Source organism: Rhinolophus sinicus, linkage group LG10, assembly GCF_036562045.2.
Source record: "Rhinolophus sinicus isolate RSC01 linkage group LG10, ASM3656204v1, whole genome shotgun sequence".
Lineage (NCBI taxonomy): Eukaryota > Metazoa > Chordata > Mammalia > Chiroptera > Rhinolophidae > Rhinolophus > Rhinolophus sinicus.
This window is the reverse complement of record NC_133759.1, coordinates 10,565,436-10,584,511: the sequence shown is the minus strand read 5'-3', so window position 1 is coordinate 10,584,511 and position 19,076 is coordinate 10,565,436. Positions and strand designations below refer to the sequence as shown.

At 40.7% G+C, this 19,076-nt stretch overlaps 1 protein-coding gene across 4 annotated transcripts in view; it reads left to right on the top strand.

The window, feature by feature from the left end:
- Positions 1–6,734: 6,734 nt before the first annotated feature.
- SNRK (SNF related kinase) overlaps positions 6,735–19,076 on the top strand; it is a 48,207-nt gene continuing 35,865 nt past the window's right edge. The window contains exons 1-2 of one of the 4 annotated variants that reach the window (XM_019724112.2): positions 6,742–6,887; positions 9,933–9,982. The gene's annotated coding sequence lies outside the window, so the exon portion shown is untranslated. Of the gene's footprint in view, positions 6,888–9,818; positions 9,983–18,371; positions 18,540–19,076 lie in introns of those variants that run through there. The other 3 variants (XM_074312534.1, XM_019724111.2, XM_074312535.1) reach the window with 3 other exon arrangements.

Sequence of the window (19,076 nt, the reverse complement as noted above, 5' to 3'; positions counted from 1 at the left end):
GAAATCTCTTTCAGATGGACAGGCTCTGTGGGGCATGCCCTGAACTCCTTCTAAGTGCATGGAAGGGTATACTGTCAGTTTTGGTCATCCCAAATGTCCTTTCACGCACTCTTACATAAAATTCCCCCACATAATATCTCTTCTGTAGTTTGGTTCACTTATTCAACAGATATTTTCTGAGCACTTACTACCAGCTGGACATACGATGATTAGCTGCGTTACAGATACAGATGTCCCTGGGCCAGGCCTGTAATTGGGGATGCAGGCCAGGGATAAAGGACAAGAGCTGATGAACTAGAGGACCTAGACTCTGCCTAACAAGGACAATGGGGAGAGCCATTCATTGCTCATTACACAGATGATTTGACACATGGCAAGTTCAAATCTCAAGTTGCAAGAACTTCCCATTTTTCAAAAGAAGCCAGAAATCTTGATTTTATTTTTCAAAATTTACTCTGCCATGAAGCAGGCCTTTTGGCTAAGGCAGAAGAAAACTAGACAAGGTTGGTGCATCTGTTTTCTATTGCTGTGTAACAAATTACCACAAACTTAGCAGCTTAATCAAGACATCTTTATTAACTGACAATTCTGTAGGTCAGAAGTCCAGGCAGGCTTGACTGAGTTCTCTGCTTAGTGTCTAACAAGGTTCAAATCAAGGTATTAACCAGATCAGATCAGGCTCTTAGCATACGAAAATTAGTTAATGCAAAATATAGTATTAATATAATAAAGGACAAAACCTATATATGGTCATATCAAAATATGCAGAAAAAGCATTTGACAAAATCCAAAACTCATTCATGATAAAATTCTCTACAAATTACGAACACAAGGGAATTTCCTCAAATAGCTAAAAAAGCATCTATGAAAAATCGACAGCAAATATCATACTTAAGAGTCAAAGACTAAAGGTATTTTCCATAAGCTTGAGAACCAAGCAAAGACGTCCATTCTCAGCAGTTCAATATCATACTGGACGTTCTAGCCAGTCAAGAAGACAAGAAAAACAAATTAAAGGCATCCAAATTGGAGAAGAAATAAAACTATTTCCAGATGATATGATCCTATATCTGGAAAATACTAGTGGATCTAAAAAAAACCAACTAGTAGTAATACATAAGAATATCACAAGACACAAAGATCAATATACTATATACTGATAATGAACAATCTAAAAATGAAATGAGGAAAATAATGCAATTCACAGTAGCACAAAAATGATAAAATAATTAAAAACAAATATAACAAAAGATGTGTAAGACCTAAAATTATAAAAACACTGCTGACAGAAAATTTAAAAATCTAAATAAATGGGGACATATACCATGTTCATGAATTGAAAGACTCATTATTGTTAAGATGGCAACCCTCTCCAAATTGATTTACATATACAACACAATCCCAATCAAAATCCACCTCCCCAAATTTTTTTGGTAGAAATTGACAAGCTGATCCTAAAGTTTATGTGGAAATGCAACATACCTAGACTAGTAACACAATTTTGAATAAGAACAACATAGTTGGAAGATTTAGTCGACCCATTTTCAAAACTTATACTATAAAACAATGATAGTTAGGACTATGTCACAATGGTATAAGGATAGACATCTAGATCAATGGAAATGAATAGAAAGTCCATAAAATCCTTACACTTATGGTAAATTGATTTTCAACAAAGGTTCCAAAGCAATTCAGTTGGGAACTGCCACTATTTGACAAATGGTTCTGGGACAATTGGCTATCCACATGCAAAAAATAAATAATTTAATAAAATTAACCTTTATCTTACATCATGTATAAAAATTAACTCAAAATGCATTATAGACCTACATGTCAAATTGAAAACTATAAACTTGAAAAGGAGAAACAGGAAAAATATTTATGACTTTGGCTTATGCAAAAATTTCTTATATATGACACCAAAAACACAACTCATAAAAGAAAAATATGATAAGTTGGAATTCATCAATATTCAAAACTTTTGCACTTCCAAAGACATCATTAAAATATGAAAAAACAAACCACAGCTGGGGAGAAAATATTTGCAAATCATATATCTATTTAAAGACTTATATCTGAAATATAACAAAAATTATTATAACTCAATAAAACAAACAACCCCATTAAAAGTGGGCAAAAGATTTTCCACCAAAGCAGACATATGAATAGCTAAAAAGCACTTGAAAAGATGATCAACATTAGTCATTAGACAAATGCAAATTAAAATCATGAGACACCACCACACATTTATTAGAATAGTGATAATCAAAAAGTCTAACAATGTCAAGTGTTGGAAAGGATTTGGAGAAACTAGAACCCTCATACAGTGCTAGTCGGAATGTAAAATTGTGCAGTCATTTCAGGAGACAAATTGTCAATTCCTTCAAATGTTCAATGTAGGGTGACAACAACACCCAACAATTCCACCGAGTGATACATGTAAATATTCAAAGCAGCATTATCCATAATAGCAAAAATCTGGAAATAAATGAAATGTTCATGACTTAGTGAATAGATAAAGAAAATCCATATCTATATGATGGAATACTATTCAGTAACAAAAAGGAACAAACTACTGATACATGCTACAACATGGATAGACAATCTGCTATGTGAAAGAAGCCAGACACAAAAAACTACACATTGAATGGTTCCATTTCTATGACATTTCTAGAAAAGGCAAATCTACAGAGATGGAAAACAAATCATTGCTTGCCAAGGACTGGAGATTAGAGTGTGACTGACTGCAAATGCATGCGTATGAGAAAACTTTTGGGGAGTGATGGAAACATTCTAAAAGTGGATTGGGATAATGGTTGCACTTTATAAATTTACTAAAAATCATTGAATTACCATGTGTTATGAGTGCACTTTATGATATGCAAATTAAACCTCAATAAAACTGTTAAAAATTTAAATCTTCCAGTTTTCAAATGTTCCCAATTAATTCAAATTGTTAAAGGACCTATGTGAAAAAAAAACAACAGAAATGAAACCCAAGTCTGTAGCGAAAGCCCTAACTCAGGCTGCCTGTAGGCAACCTCAGTGCTAAGTGGCATGAACAGAAATTAGAATAAAATAAAACCCTCGTCCTCTAGGAGTTTAAGATGCAAAGGGAGAAAATGGAACACTAAATCAGTTATAAAACTCTGCAGTATTTTCTGTTAATTATACCTCAATAAAAAGACACCCTATGATAGGTATAAGTGGGCTGTGCAGGGAGGTATGGGTCCGAGAACTGGCTCTGACTGGGCTGGGGTAGAGGCACCACAGAGGAGGTGACACTGGAGCTGGGCTTTGAAGCGTAAGTAGAGATTCAGGAGATTTCCAAGTGTAGGACGTGGAGAAAAGAGGTGGGTGACATTTTTCAGGCAGAGGGAACAGAATGGGCAAAGACTTGGAGGTGGGAAAAGGCAATTTCCTTTCTGAGAACTGGGAATGCTGGTGACATGGTGCACGGAGAGTATAGAAAGAGCAGGAAAGAAAGGCAGGGGCCAGATCATGAAGGGTTTGGCAACCCGTGTTAAAGTCTTTGGAAAAAGGATTAAGCAGGATTTATTTGTGGGAGGAACGCGGGCATACTTCTTTTGGCCTTAATTAAACTTTGTATATCTTGGCAGAATCATAGGGTACTCGCACTGTTCTAATAATCTGTACAGACTCACTTAATCCTATGAACAGTGGTTCTCAAACTCTAACCTGCATGTGTATTACATGGAAGTCTTAACACAGAGAAACCAGTTTCTGATTTAGGAGGTCTGGAGTACAGCCTGAGAGTTTGTATTTCAATCCAGTTCCCAGAAGCTGATGCTGCTGGTCCAGGGAGCACACTTGGAGAAACATTGCTTTACACCAACTTCATAAAACATTACCATTATCATCACCATCATTTCCATTTTACAGAGGCCGAAACAGAGGTTAAGCAATGTGCCCAACGCCCTACAGCTCTTAGTGATGGAGCTGGGATTCAACGCCAGGCAATGTCTGCCATGGCTCCTAGTTCATAGGTTGCAAACAAGCAGAGTTAACGGTTGGCATTTTCAATCCTTATTTGCAACGATAAAAAATCTCTCTCTCTCTCTCTCTCTCTCTCTCTCTCTCTCTCTCTCTCTCTTTCTCTCTCTTTCACACACACACACACACACACACACACACACACATATGTGCGCACACACCTTAAGTGAGACCTGAGATAAAAGAGTTAGAGATGCAAACTGATGCCAGGGGGTGGTAAGGGAAAGTCTTTGAGGAATTCTTTAGGCTATTCCAATCAAGTAGTATTTTGGTCCTACTGGGATGAAGCCAGGGTTTAGAAATGCACAAGTATCAATGTACAAAATGACTAAATATGTACAAGGAACTCATTACATAAAATGTCACAAGTCAAAACTACATGAATACTCAATGTCTCATTTTAAATATACTTAAATTTTTTAAATAAATTATGAAAACTAACAATATCTAGAGAAGATAACCTTGCTACACATGCTGCTTTTGGAGGGGTCCCAAGATGAAAATGGCAATTCTTTCATGAATCTGCCTATTTTCACATCTTGATCTAATTTGTAGCATCTCCCTGGTTTCCTTCCAATAAACAACTTCTTCCTGAAATTGGTGGCATTATGTTTTTTTTTGAGACCTGAATCACAGAGACTGTAATACAAGCCTGCATGCTCCATCTTGTTTTGTGGAGTGCTGTGTATCTAATTAAAGCTTCCTACCAGTCCATAAAAAGACCTCACATTAAAAGAGCAGTTTGTCTTGGAGGCAGCCCCAGGGCAGACGGGAGAAGGGGTTTCTTCATCACCAATAAATACATTTGCTTAAATTCAAAGTTAAGTAATAATATATTAATTTGTACTGGAATATATTTTAAAATATTGCCTAAGCATAATCAGATCATGTTACCACATTTATGGTGTGGAACCAAAAATGGGTCATGTTCTTGCCAGCAGCACTCCAGCTCTTAAACACTGGGGATGAATAAATGATTTACCATGTGGCCAGCTCTGCATCCATCTCTCTGGAAGAGACTTGGAGCTGACTTCATTTAAATCAACTTATTATTCTGTTCCTTTTCATTTATTGTTTTGCTACTCGTATGCCCTTGTTCCCTTACAGAATTTATTCAAGACCTGAGTTCCACAGCAGCAATATAAATACTCTGTCTTCCAAGGGCTTACCTATTATGGCCATTGTTCTGTGCTTACTGTTATCTCTCAGAGGCTACAGTCCTGGTGGTGGAGGCCTTCAGACACTGGCATTTCCTTCGGAAACCATTCGAGGGGTATTTTCCCCTGTTACTTGGCTACAGGCTTCCCTGAATAGTGATCTCTCCCTGAGTGGAAAAGTGCATGGCCGTCCAGCTTTCCAGCAACAAAGGAATGAATTCTACAAACCAAGTTAGGAGCTCTTGCTTAACGTGATGCTAAAGTTAGAATGTCAGTGTCAGTGAGATGATTCTTTTATGGCCTTTCTAAGTCTGAGAGATCCCAGAGTTGGGGCCTTGACTTATCCTTAAGGGGCAGAGGCCCAGCCTGCGTCTTTCCCTAGCCAATGATCCATCACCTTATGCTATGGCTTTAGGTAACTGGGAGTCCCCCTTTAACAGAAAACCTTATGTCATTACCCTGAGGTTTTGCACTTCCCAACAATCCACTCTTACTTCCCAATCAGTCATCTTCAGACAAGCAAAGTTGATGCCATGGAGAGTCTAAAGGAAAAACCTTGTGACAGTTGCAGCTCAACAGAGACATTTGCTAAAACCATCTAGGTTTCTCTTCTCCATCCAGGTTAATCAAACTCAGAGCATCTAAGCAGCTTTTCATTTTTCTTCCTTTTTTTGTTTTTTGTTTTTTTGTTTTGTTTTTGTTTTTGGCTTGTGTCCTTTGCTAGGGGCCCTTTCTTAGGGAGGGGTGGAAAGAAGAAAGGGAAACACAGGTTGGAGAAACCTGACATCAGGCATGCAGCTCCTGGGACTGCTAAACTCCACTGAGCACCAACGTGGGAGCCGGGAGCCCCCTCGCCCCCTCTCTGGCTAGCGCTGAACTCCATTCCGGAGCTGAGCCATCCAGTGCCACGGTTAATGCCTGGAGTGTTTCGAATCCCTGATTTCATATGCTTTAATACTTTCCACGACCTTTTGCCTTTCCACACTGTTTCCAGAGGAGGCAGCCTGGCCCGGCCGGTGTCTCCTGCTGACCTTTAAAGCCAGCCCTGTATTCAGATGCTGATTTTTTACTCCTTTTGTTTAAATAGCAACAAAATCAAAACTCCTTCAAACTGGGTTCCCATAGAGAAGAAACTGTAGAAAATAAAAACCTCACATATGTATGTATACATATATATAAATGTATATTTGTTTTCTCTCCTTGATTAAACCTGGACGGGAGATGGGGGTGAACCCTTAAAAGGGTTAAGTGTATGTGGCCCTCAGTCTCCACCCCAGGACGCAGTCCTGTGCGGATGCGGTCTCTTCCCTGCGATTTCCCCAGGCAGCTCGCGCTACTTTTCTAGGCCATTGTCCCGTGTCCCTGGTGCTTCCTCCTTCACGGTCCCCAATCCTCCGCCGGCGCCTCGCCTGCCTCCCACCGCCAGCCGCAGCCTAGACTTGCCAGGGTCGAGGCTGCCAGGATGCCCTCCAGCAGCCCGCGCGCCAGGGCTCGCAGGTGCGCCCCGCCTCGCCCCGCCCCTCCCGCGGCCCCGCCCCGTCGCTCGCGTCACAGTGACGCTCGCACCGCGCAGGCGCAGCTCGGCCCCACCCCTCCCCGCGGCCGGCCGCCCGCCCGCTTGGTATTATGATTAGCGCTGGGTGCGGGGATTCGGCGGCCGGGAGGGAGTCGTCGGAGCCGCAGCCGCTGCAGACGGACGCCCGCCTGCGGGCTGAGGTAGGCGGCAGCGTAGATCGCGGCCGGGTGCAGCGGCCGTGGGCGAGGGGGCAGGGCTGGCCTCCGCCGCCTAGTAGCCTCCGCCGTTGCGGGGCTGGGCGCCCCGCTGGGGCACCCGCCGCAGGCGGAAAGTAAGTTGCGCGCTCCGCGTTCCCCGCGCGGGCTGCTGCGCGAACCCGAGCGGATGCGGGGCCCTGGCTGCGGCGACCCCGACCCGGTGCGGCGGCGGCGGCGCGGCCTGGCGGCGGGGTGATGGCGGGGCCCGGGCGGGAGCCGTCACTGCGGCGGCCGGCCGCGGGCACCGGGAGGCCCTGCCCTTGCGGCCGCGGCGGGATTGCGGCACCTCGGGAGGCGCCCGCATCCCTGCGCCCCGCCCCGGAGCGGGCCGAGTGCGGCGCCCGCCAGCCCCGCACCCCAGCCCGGCTCCCCGCGCCCAGGTTCTCTCGTGCAGTGTGTATTCTTCTCCGGATGTGTTTTCCTTTTGCAAACGAACGTAAAAATCTTGCGGCAGCAAGGGTGTTCCTTGGTAAAACTGCAGCCTTACAATAGAATGGGGATATTGTTGTCGGTAGAAAAAGAGCGACGGGGTAAGGAAGGAGGAGCAGTGCCGTTCCTGAGGGAGAACTAGAATTTTTCAGATTGGGAAACCTCCGTTCTTTTCTGTAGTCATCGCTTGTTGATTTTCTTTTTTGGACCATTTTACGAAAAACCTTCTTGCCTTTTACTTAGGCTTGGGCTCCAGGAAAGTGACAGCCTTTTATCCTGGGGGGTTCCTGGAGCTGTTCTAGTCCTGACGGTTGGATCAGATACAATACAATAGCTTCACTGAGAGTTCGGTTTAAGTCCAGTATTTGGAGGGCAGTTTAGCAGTCGGGTTCTTAAATCTATAGATGTCTGTGAATATAGGACCTTACAAACCGTCAAGTTACTTTTTTTTACCCCCTTCCATTTAATTTAGTACATTCTCAAAGTCTCAGAAGCAGTGTTAAAGGTGACTTAATGCCTTTCGCATTTTATGATGAAAGGTGAAGCACGGCTTGCAAGTGATGGACTGCAAATGTTGGGCATCTGTTGAATTTCCACCAAATTTCTATCAAACGTCAGATTCCTCAGTTTGGGACACCAGTCCCAAATCAGTCTAATTTATCAGAATATATATCAGTGTACTTTAATGCCTGGGGTTGTCAAGCCTTATGTAATCACTTTGTTAATTTATAATCTTGTTACATTGCTTTCCAGATTTATAAAATCATTCCCTTAAGGAAATCTGTCTTCAACGTCTGCTTAAATATTTCTCTTGAAATTGGATTCCTGAAGAGGAATGTACTGTACAAGTGGTGATTAAAGCATACTAATTAGACAAGTTTCTTTTTAAAAAAGTATTGATTCTTTTATCTTACCATCTGATTTTCCCTATTGGGAAAACAGATGACATTCCCATTTTACAGACTTTGAAATGAGAGAAATTACATGACATTCCCAAGGTCATGTATTGAAAATCAAGTGCATGGTGTTAAGTTTTCTTAATACTCCATCTTCCAGGCTTTCCAGGCAGGAACTTTGGGTGCCTCCTTTCTATTTTTTTTAATTTATGCAATCAGTTTTTATTTTATTTTGTGCACAAAAAGTACTCTCACCCTATTAATTTTTTACTATTCTGAGTAAATTTTTCTGTATTGCAGTAAAACCCATTCATTTAAAACATACAAGAACTCAGAAGTTACACTAGTTTTAATTTTTCTAGAATAGCAATCTAAATGGAGTCTTTAAAATGAAGGCTTTTAAATGTCCTTGTTAAAATTGAAGGGCTTGTATGATATTTTTACTGGTCGCAGGAAATACGTACTATTTGTCTAAACTTCACCATGGGTGTTTCTCTTCACATGGAAAGTGAAACTAAATAGAAAAAAATTTATTTATTTTTGGAGACATTGAGCAGCCATGGTTCTAAGCTTTGGTATAAATAAGGCGTGATTTCTTCACTGTAGCAGCTTGTCTGAGCCTGGAAGCTCATCACACTGCCCAGGATAAAAGGGGATAAGTGAACTTTCCACATGATGAGAATCTTAGGAATTAAAACTATAGGCGAAGAACTCTAAACACTTGATTGAACTGTATGCCAGTTGTTTGCTTAATAGCCAAAAGATAGAGTTTCTAGTCAAGATGCTTTTATAGGAAACCTATTCTTGAGAATTTAGGTATTTCCCCGCCTGCATGGTAAATTCTTAGAGCAGGTAAAAATTCTATGTGCAGGTAAATTCTTAGAGCAACTTAGGTGGAAAAGTTGACTGGATTCTAGCAGTTTTGAAGGTAAACTTAACCAATGATCATTTATTCATGGAGCCTTTGTGTGTCTATTTTTGGGGCCCTGGGTTAGAGGGTAACAATAGAAAGGAGTGTCCAGACTACTGGGGACACCGAGGTAAACGATCACAATAGGGTCTGACAAATGGTAAGGCATAGACAGAGGCCCACAGAAGCACAGATATGGGGCAAGGACTCTTACTTGGAGTGCTTCACAGAGGAGGCGATGGTTGAACTACTCTTGAAGGACAGGTAGAGTTCCCAGGCAGAGAAAAGGGGAAAGGGCTCAGAGAGTTCATGGAGGATGAGAAAACAAGGAAGTGGTGGATGAAGAATTTAGATCCAAGTGGGTGAAAGGGAGTTGAGGTAGAGACAGTGCAGCTGTTTTTTTTTTTTACAGAATATGAAGAGGAAGGGGGAGGAGTGGGGCGTAGCTTTGGGGACGGAGGGAGAAGTGTCTTGGTATTTTGTCCCAGTCTGGGAAGAGTTGATGTAAAATCTCTCAGACTTAGTGGCCATCGGAGTGAGCGCTGGAAGCGTGTTGTCTGCACTGGATAAGCTGGAGCTACATTGTTCATACTGGGGATCATTTCCTCATCTGTTTTTCTGTACATCTGCTTTCGGTAGAGGCCTCATGTCCCGTGGGAAACCATTTCTTGCTGCTGGTACGGGAGGAACCTGTCTAAAGAGAATTTCTGCTTTACCTTCCCTGAACATTTATTTCTCTGCTGTCACTTCCAGAGCCTCCTGAGATTCTGCTTTGGCACCTCCAGCATTTGGCCTCTGCTCAGGTAGGCTCTTCTGTGACAAATCAGGCCTCACATTCCTTCTCCTTACTTGTCATGTCGTACCCCTCAAACTGCTGCTCTGTGGCTACTCAGTAGTTACTTCAAAGTCAGAGGGCATTATCTGCCCACACGCTGTGGCGTGTGAAGTTCTGGAGCGCCCCAGCCTCCAGAGAGTGGGTCTGTGTGTCTTTCTAAACACGTACTCCCTTGACTACATACTGGCCTGGAAATGTAATGTGGGCTATGAAATCAAGGCTCCAGAAGTGGGGGTTACAGGACATGTAACTGGTCAAATCCTAGCCTCACTGGGCTGCTCTGTTCCTCAGTTGTTGACATGCAGTTACCTTTCTGAAAAACCAAAGGCTGTGAGCTCCTTGAAAGAAGAGACCACTTCTTTGACTTCTGTGTCCCCAGACCAGAGTAATGCCTCGGACATAGTCCATCCAAGAAGTGGCATGATGAAGAAAGTTAAAAACTCTGAACTTTGTTGATTTTATCAGCCGATTGATAGAAACCATACCCATTTTAACACGGCTGGGTTGGGTTTAAATTGTTTGGCAGTCGTAGAATTTTAGAACTAGAAGCACATCTTCCACTGTATACTTAACGTGTAATAGATGCTTAGGCAGTGTTTGTTCCTGTCCTGTATTCCCGGTCTGAGTGAATGGCACCACCTGCTACCACCGTCCCACTAGTCGTGTGCTTTGCCTCCTGTGCATTGAGATCTCGGATGCTGCTTCCTAAATGTGGCTCCTCCATTACATCTTATCCTCACTGCCCAGCTACTGGCTGCCCTCATTTTTAAGTTTTCATTTACCTGGAGACATTTTCAGTTGTCTCCTTACCTGTCTCCCAGCTCTGGTCTTGCCATTCTAGTCTGATCTTCACTTTGCTGCCAGAGTGGTTTGTTTAGCTGTCATCTCTGATTGCCGTTCCCCTGCTCAGGACTCTTCTTTGGCTTCTTAGTGCCACCTTTCATCTGTTTATTTAATAAAATGTATCTGTGTATTTTGAGTGGATGCTGTACTCGGCAGGCCCTGGGATACAGAGCTGGATAAAATGGACACGGGCCTTACATGAACTGAGCTAGCCACTTAGTCTAGTGGGGGACACAGATTATTAATCACATAATCACACAATTCTATAACCACAGTTGTGATAAGGGCCACAATGGAAAAGGACGTGGTGCTGTGAGAGGGCATGGGGAGCTGGTGTGCCTGGGTGTGGGAGGAGAAGATGGTGGCCAGGAAGGTCACCTTTCACCTGGGCCCGAAAGCACAGGCGCGGCTGGCCAGAGGAATAGCAGCTGATCTGCATGGAATCCAAGGCCCTTGGGTATCTGGCTCTTGCCTTCGCGTCTGACCTTTTCTTGTAGGCTCTGCATGTGTCATTGTCCCGGTGACACTCAGGTGTCTCAGGCCTCTTCTGGCAAGTCTTTTCCCACCATCACCATTTTCAATTCTTAGCTCACACACACAAAAAATGAATTTCGCTGAGATGCCTCCTATGATCTCCCCAAGGCAGATTTAGGAGAAAGGACACCTCTTCTGGCACGTCTGTCCCTAAGAAATCGTAAACAACTTGAGGCAGAGACCTTCATAGTATGTCCAGTAGAGGCATTTAGGGGCAGTTTGTTGGGCCAATTAGGGAGGAGGGTACTGATATGAAAATAAGATGGGGAGCTAAGTATCCAACCCTTCTCAAATGTCAGACTCTCCTGGGAGGGAGGCCAGTTCTGAAAAGTTATGGAAAAAAATCGTATGATTGTGATCCCACTCACATCTTGTTCATGTATATAATCCCATTTAGCTCTCATAATAATTGTCCAAGGTGGTGATTATCTTTGTTTTATAAGGACATGCCTGTTTGTAGGAGTTGAGGAACTTGTTGGGCTCCAAGTCCTGTGGTACTCTTCCCTCTGCGCCATGATACTCCTCTTATCTGCTGAGTAGATGGCTTTTCGTCAGTTTTACAGTTACTTCTGCGGTGAAGAGAACAGGACCACGTGGTACTTTGAAATACCAAATCTTAGGTGGTTGTTCTAGTTCCTCTCTGATGTCCCCTTCCCCTCTGTGTACACACACACACCTTTTTAGGCTATTATTTTGCCTTCATGTTGTATAGTTAGGGGAAAATGTTTGAATAATACCGTGTTTCCCAAAAATAAGACAAGGCCGGACCATCAGCTCTAATGCGTCTTTTGGAGCAAAAATTCACATAAGACCCGGTCTTATTTTACTATAAGACCGGGTCTTATATAATATAATGTAAGACCAGGTCTTATGTGAATTTTTGCTCCAAAAGACGCATTAACGCTGATGGTCTGGCCTTGTGTTATTTTCGGGGAAACATAGTATATCTCACTGGGTTTAATATTCAGCCATGTTGCTGCATCTATATTAGAGCAATTCTGTTCTAGATAATGTAAGTTGTATAGCATAACTTATCTAGATAAAGTTCATTTTATTTATTTTTTCAATTACAGTTCACATACGCTGTTATATTGTGTTCAGATACACACCAGAGAGATTAGACAGTTACATAACTTACAGAGTGATCGCCCTGATAAGTCCAGTACCTGTTTGGCACCATGCACAGTTACTACAGTATGATTGACTATGTTCCATATGCTGTACTTTACATATCTTATGATAAAGTTCATTTAGGTTTAGAACACTGTGCTAACAAATATTCATGGACAGATTATGAAGCCAGAGTGTACTGTATTAATGGATCTCTTTTTAAAATGGAATATCGTACAGCCTTCTTATTTAGTAGTGGACAAGAGCAGAATGATTGAATTGTAAAGTAAAATTTAGCTTTCTGTTTTACCTCATTTTCTACAGGTTAGACAATTCTTTATTGGCATAAAGTATTATGAGTGCTACTGAAGAAATTTGGAATGAGAATATTCAGTCTGCAGTTTTAGGGCTTGATTTTTATCCTTTGCTCTCCTATTTTGTGAGTATTTGCTAATCCTCTTGTGAAGGAAAATCCCTTTTCAGAAATAAATGGAGAGAATATAATTTGCAAGTACATTAAAATTGCAGTTTGGGACAGGATAAAGTTTTTAAGCAGAAGACAAACCTTCCTAAATTTTACCTGAATTACTTGCTTGTTGTTGGCTGTTCTGTGCCACTAGGGAGGACTCTTGCCATCACAAAATTGTACGCAAACTCTGAAGGTGAAGTTATTTTTCAGGTGCCATTCCACTTTTAGGTGATCAATAATTACCTCAGTCTGTGTTTTGAGTGGTTATCTGGCTGTAACTTCCTTTCTCAGCTTAAAAAGCAGTTCTAAACATTTCAAAAAGTTTTTGTTTGTTTTTTAAATTTTATATTGGGGAACAATGTGTTTTTCCAGGATCCATCAGTTGTTGTCCTTCAATCTAGTTGTGGAGGGCGCAGCTCAGCTCCAAGTCCATTCGCCGTTTTCAATCTTTAGTTGCAGGGGACGCAGCCCACCATCCCATGCGGGAATTGAACCAGCAACCTTGTTGTTAAGAGCTGGCGCTCTAACCAACTGAGCCATCCGGCCGCCCCTTCAATAAGTTTTAATGGAATTATTTGTTAATAATGTTTATGAGGTGAGTCTTTGGTGGTGCTGGGGAATTTCCTCCTTTTAATTAATTGATGAGGCAGGTAACTTGCATGGCATGTCAGCATTGGAGGAAGAACAGAAATGTCAAAATAGATTTATTTTAGTGCTGTTGCTTCCCTGGGAATTCGAAAAGCCTAAGTGAAAAGGAGGCATTGTATTATAGGAAAAGATGCAAGGCCCCGGAGTCAGTGAGACCTGGAGTCTAATTTAATTTAGGCAGTTCTTATCTGGGTGGAGGACTGGGGCAAGCAGAGTCCTTAACCTCTTGGGCTGTGCTTTCTCATGTGCCAACTTGGTATGGTAGTTCCGTTATATTGCTGGTTGTGAGGAATAAATGGTACAGCAATGTAGAGTCCAGTACATACAGAGATTCCCAATAATTAAATTGTTTACACTTTTTGAGACCTGCATTAAAACAAAACTGGAATTCTAAAAAAATGAGCATTTGTGGCAGTAAAAGACATTTTTAAATTTGAAACGAGACAGTGAAAGAAAAGTCAATTGTGGTTTTGCTATAGGACTCATTTCTACATAAACCTATTTAGGTTAGTCGTAGATTTTTAGGAAGTAGTGTGGGTAATAATGAGAGATCTAATGTCAAAACAAAAATGATGTTTTATGGAACTTTAAAGTGAACAGTGAACTTTTTAATTGGTTTAAACTCTCTAATGACCATATTCTTATGTCGCTTTCCTGTTAATCACCTCCAGTGTTCCTCTTCTGTTGAGGCTTCATATCAGCTCTGTGATGAGAAGCTGCGTCTGTGCATTTTTAACTCTTTAATGATGCTTTAATTAGCCTTAAGTATAATTCAGAGATACATGGTGAATGACTTAGTATGGCAAGTTTCCCATTAGCTTGGAGTAGGTAGGAGTTCAGCACAGTTGCCTAAATGGTCAGGCAGTGGGTATTTTTCAGGATCAGCCTTAACCCTACTAAACTGATCTCACTTCTCCCCCAAATCATAACTTCATCCAAACTGGTGTTCTCCGCCCCCCGCCCCGTTTCGGGAATGGTGTCACTGGTCCCTGTAGAAGGGTACACCCTGGTCTGTGGGCCGCTCCTGTCCTTGGGGATCCTGCCCTTAGTATCCTCTACTTTTCCTTTGACATACCGCACCAGGCTAATTTGTGTGATGATTTATCTTTTTATATGTAGGTGACTTATTTGTAAGATTCTAAAGGACAGGGACTGTGTTGTGTCCTACACAATTAGGATTCATATATTTGCTAATGAAAATTCTCAGTGTTCCTCTTCCTTCCTCAGCCTGAAGGAATTGTGTACCTTGTTCTTCAAGGGAACCAAATATTTCATTGGCTATGTCTTGTTTATTAAGATTACATAAGTAGGCTTTAGACAGATATGTTCAGGGAAATTGGTTGATTTCAGAGATCTCAATGAAAAGTAGCTTGAATGACTAATTACATACAAAGGCAAAATTTTAATAATGTCCACCTTTCCTAGATTATAAAAGCATTACACATTCACTGCCAAAAATTTGGGGAAAAAAAAAAACAAGCAAAGAAAAGCATAAAGAAAATAAATTCTATAATCTTATCAGTGTGACATATTGGTATTTTTAATATACGTATTCAGATAAATTATGCTTTTTAAAAAATTTGGAATCATATCATTCAATTGGTATGTGAATTTTTAAATTTATTTTATTGGAATCATATTGCCATGAAATTTGGTAAGTGAATTTTTTAACTTGTTTTATTGTGAGAATTTCCTCATGAAGTTAAATAGCCTCAAAATACAGTAGCATAGTGTTAATGTTAGGTGTACTGTGAGTTAACCATTTAAATCCTTGTTGTAGACCTTTATGTTATCTCTGATTTTTTTTGTGTATGTCAGTATCACTGAACATTGTTGTGTATAAATATTTGTTCGTGCCTTTATTTCATTAAGACATAACTCTAGTAGTAATATTATTAATTATTAATAAGAATATTAATTATTTTAAGGCTCCTTATATACATGCTGCCAGATTGCTTTTCTGAAAGGTAATTTACAGTCCCAATAGGATGAGGAAATCCCCAAATGACTTTGTCTTTTCAGTCAAAGTCAATGAAATGTTAGGTGCCAGTATTTTTGTTTATGGATTCGTTTTTTTTCTGTTCCAGCATTTTCGTTGGGCCATATTTTAATGACCACCTTTGTCACAACATCAGTGGGGGGGGAAGATGATAGGGAATTTAATGGAGTTTAGAAAGTGTTGATAAAAGCTTTGGAAGAGAGGTTTAAATTACTAAGTTTTTAAATTCTCCATAACTTTCAACTTATATTCTGTTTTCCTGACAAAGAAGTAATTATGGGTTGACTTGCTATTGGAGTAATTTCCACACACCAGCTTTTGCTTAAGTCATTATTATGTGAGAATTTTATGCTGGAGCTGTCACCATACTGGTAATTTTTACCCTCAGGTAGCCATAGTGACGCGCTTAGCATTTTTTTAATCACTTTAACGAGAGGCAATTCTGTTTAGGAATTTGGACTATTACCTGTGCAGGTCCAGGTTTTGGTCCAGGTTTTGTGGCTTGGATGTCAACCCCTTTCTCTGTACAAATACTGTATATTAAGTACTACTCTACATCAGTTAATAAATCTCCTGACTCCTGAACATGTTCAAATTCCCTGATATGTGTGGACTATCACTTGTTTTACTCAGAGGAAACGAAGATCAGTTAAGCCAGCGCTTCAAGGGATTGATCCGCATTGGCAGCCCAGTCACTGCCCTGAGAGCCTGGCGTAAGCGTCTCAGCTTGGCGTTCCTGGTGACCTCAATGGCCCCCAGTCCATTAAAATTGACTACTTGGAAGAAAACTTTCAGAACATACTTTATTAGGCACTTACCTTCCCTTGGAAAATACTTTCTTAGTCATTTGGAGGTACCATTTTGCCTATTGGGACATTCCTCATAATAAATAATTGACTTGAACTTTCTAATTTATAGTTCCCATCTTAATTCCATCCAGTGACTGCAGACTGATACTACGTGATAACCACATAGTAACATTCAACCATACAGTGAAAAACTCTGCAATCTTCCATAACCTCGGACTTGGTGCCTATTTGTGGTTTCTTCATCTTTGATTTACAGCTTATATTGATAACTGTCAGGAAGAGAAGTGCTATTCTAGGAGGAGTGCTATTCTAGAAATGTGGAATATTGTTTACTTTGGATGAAGAGAGCAGCAGTGGGGACTGCATGGTAGGTTGTGTTTATTTTGCTTGACCTGGAGGTCATTGAGATTCCTGGAGGATTCAGTCTACTGTCTTCCTTTCAGCCTCTGCCAGGTTTGTTATAGTTATCTTTGAAATTTTAGCAGTAAGGTCAGAGTGGTGATATTCACTGAGCGAGTGTTAGTTCCTCCACTTAAGTTGGCTTTTCTACAAACATAACAGTTCAGTCCCATCTCTCCCATGAGTAAGAATTACAGTTTTCGTTCTTTGATATTTGTAAAAGATACCAGATAATTTCCATGTGTAAGAAGCTTAAATACAGTTTTAGTGTGGCTTTGCGAAGACTCACCTCTTAGTTTTTTGTATTCGACGGCACAGATTTTTTTTTCAAAGCATGTCATTTGGGAGATTTTTGCACATTTGAATATTAGTGGTTTGATTTCGTAGGGAAGTTTGTAATATCCCAAACAAAATGTAGAGAGGCTGGAGAAGCGGCCTAATTTCTGCACGTGGCCCTTTTTGTTCAACACTTCTCCTTTCTCATGCCAGGGTTGGGTTCCTGATGGGTATCCAGGCGGAGCCACCTTTGTTCAGGGAGCCATTTTGTCCTTGCTTCTGGGGGAGGTGTGAGCAGGAGACATTTGTTTGATTACAGACCACACTGCGTTGGGGATGATGTCAATGAAAAGCTAAAAGTGAATTTTGACAAGACTCACAGTGTGAATCTGAAATGACGGGAGGTTTAACAGAGGCTGGTTCTACAACTGTTTTCAGCAGCTTGCAAAATGTGTGTTGGGCCACCCACACTTCCTTCCTCTAACCACTCCCGCACACTTCAGTTGCTTCTGCTCTCTTAGCTGGGAGAACATCAGTATATTCTTGCAACACGTACTAGTACTTGTTTCTCAAACATGAATTTCCATATTATGAACACTCTTGATTACTTGGCCTGTTTCATTTAGGTCCAGCCTAGTTACATGCATGTGTGAGCCTATGCAAAATAGGAAGACTGCATTAGAATGGCCTAATTTAGGGGTTTCCCTGCTTTAAAAGATGTCATCTTAGCTATGTACTCATTAAAATACTGATTTAGGATAACTAGGTGCATGGGACTTAGGAACTAAGTTCATCATGTAGAGGACAAAATAGTTATTACACACTTCATGTACAATAGCTTAGTTTTGTAAAGAAGCATAGGTATAAATGATATATACGCAAACCTGAAGAGAGGTCATCCTCGGTGTTATAGGAGGGTTTTTTTAGGCTCTGTTGTGCTTCTCTGCATTTTCCAAATTTTCTAAAGTGAACTTGTATTGCTTTGTGGGGAGAAATACTTAAAAATGGATACAACCCTCTTCCCCCATGTATTCGTGGTGTGTGTGTGTGTGTGTGTGTGTGTGTGTATTCCATTTTACTTAAAAATTTGTGTCTGGGCATATCTTATACATAGAAAATAATTTGGAAGGCTCTGTATCAAAATGTTAACAGATTATCACAGAGGGTAGAATTATGGATGATTTTTTAAAAATTCTCCTCTTTGCAAATCTCTGTGTTCTAATTGTATGTTTTCCTACATTGTACAGATACTGCTTTCATAATTGAAACAAAAATACTAAAAGGAAAGTGATAGGAAAGTGAAAAAGCAGGATGCAAAATACAAAGTTATGTACAGAATGATCACACCTTTGTGAAACAAAGTAAAGCAGAAGCTAGATGTGAATTTCACAGAAAGACCACCAAAATATGAGTAGTGGCCATCTTCTGTGGTAGCACGGTGGGTGCCTCTGTATTCTTTCTACTTTCTATTTTGTATTTTTGAGATTTTTCTATAAAAATATATTACTTCAATGGGAAAAATGTAAAGGATTTGATAGAAAGTCATCCTAGTATCATTTTAAAAGCAAATGCTTAGATTTTATGCAATGCTTTATTGAAAAATCGTCAGACTTTGATGCTTAACTTTGATGCTTAATAAGGTTCTTTTATCAACCTTATGGCACCCATTTTCAATTTAAAACATTTTAGGAAAATGAACAGCAGAATTTTTATGGAAGTTAAAGGGAGATAATAGCTCAGTAAATTCATTTTCTTGAAGTTGAGTGGAAAACGAAGAGTTTCTGTTTGGGTGAGGGAGAATACCATCATTGTAACAGTGCTGTTGGTCGTGGTAGCTAGTATTTAATGAATGTTTACTCTGTGCCAGATTATATACTAAACATTTTACCCATGTTAATTCATTTAATTCTCACCACAACCTATGAGGTTCTACTCTTAACTACTAACAATTTCTAATGAGAAAACTGAGCATACA